This window comes from Seriola lalandi, unplaced genomic scaffold, assembly GCF_002814215.2.
Source record: "Seriola lalandi dorsalis isolate HSWRI2012SDOR001 ecotype SW California unplaced genomic scaffold, Sedor1 jcf7180002054980, whole genome shotgun sequence".
Classification (NCBI taxonomy): Eukaryota; Metazoa; Chordata; class Actinopteri; order Carangiformes; family Carangidae; genus Seriola; species Seriola lalandi.
Genome location: NW_019525530.1, coordinates 348,361 through 348,789, shown reverse-complemented (window position 1 = coordinate 348,789; position 429 = coordinate 348,361). Strand labels below are relative to the sequence as shown.

The 429-nt window shown below is 36.1% G+C and overlaps 1 protein-coding gene across 1 annotated transcript in view; it reads right to left on the bottom strand.

The window, feature by feature from the left end:
- Window positions 1-429, bottom strand: part of LOC111647047 (uncharacterized) — a 5,451-nt gene that overhangs the window by 1,906 nt on the left and 3,116 nt on the right. The gene's annotated exons all lie outside the window — the stretch shown is intronic.

The window sequence follows — 429 nt, the reverse complement described above, 5'->3', positions numbered from 1 at the left end:
ATGAAAATGTTCATTGAAATGGTCAACCACAAGCTTATTTACAAGGAAACAGATAACACTGTCAACAACAAAAATTTTTTCTATTCTGCAAAACACAGGCATGTCATGTTGAATCTCACTGCAAATTATTAGTCCTGCCCTGTACTCTGTCCCACTGATTGTAACCCAGTTAGTTGCATGGATGTCTTGCGATACAGACTCAACATGCAAAGCTCGAGCCAACATATCTCCATAGTCCTCATTGTCCACATTAATAGATTTCATTGGTCCATACTCAATACATTTTGAATGTGATGTCTCCCAATGACATGCAATAGACATTTGATGTTTTTTGCAAGAGATTTTGTTATGTTTTTGAAGGTTTTAAGGGTATTTTTGAAAATCCTATGTTTGGCCTCAAATCTCATGCTCCACATATGTATTAGTGGT